Consider the following 837-nt stretch of genomic DNA (forward strand, 5'->3'; position numbering starts at 1 on the left):
GCCCGTAATCTTTTAGGTTCTCATTTACCATACAGTCGGGAGGAACTACTGAATATAAGAGGAACGTCAACTCACCATCATTACGACCAGGAATATGACTCTCCCGAGCGGATCCTGTGTTTTGCTTCCACCCAGGACAATGGATCGGATCCAGCCGGCGACCCTAAACAACGACGCCGTAAAGGGGCAACGAAGCGGTCTTCTGGTCAGGCTCCGGAGACGGGCACATCGCGCTCCACTCCTAGCATACTACTCGCCAATGTCCAGTCTCTTGACAACGAGGTTGATGAAATCCAAGCAAGGGTAGCATTCCAGAGAGACATCAGAGACTGTAACGTTCTTTGCTTCACGGAAACATGCTCACTCGAGAGACGCTAACGGAGTCGGTGCAGCCAGCTGGTTTCTTCACGCATCGCGCCGACAGAAAGAAGCATCTTTCTGGTAAGAAGAGGGCGGGGGGTATGCCTTATGATTAACGAGACGTGGTGTGATCATAACATATACAGGAACTCAAGTCCTTCTGTTCACCTGACTTAGAATTCCTCACAATCAAATGTCGACCGCATTATCTACCAAGGGAATTCTCTTCGATTATAATCACAGCCGTATATATTCCCCCCCAAGCAGACACATCGATGGCCCTGAACGAACTTTATCTGACTCTATGTAAACTGGAAACCACACATCCTGAGGCTGCATTCATTGTAGCTGGGGATTTTAACAAGGCTAATCTGAAAACAAGACTCCCTAATTCTATCAGCATATCGATTGTGCACCAGGGCTGGTAAAACCCTGGATCATTGTTATTCTAACTTCCGCGACGCATATAAGGCCCTC

The sequence above is a fragment of the Salvelinus sp. IW2-2015 genome, linkage group LG15 (assembly GCF_002910315.2).
Source record: "Salvelinus sp. IW2-2015 linkage group LG15, ASM291031v2, whole genome shotgun sequence".
Classification (NCBI taxonomy): Eukaryota; Metazoa; Chordata; class Actinopteri; order Salmoniformes; family Salmonidae; genus Salvelinus; species Salvelinus sp. IW2-2015.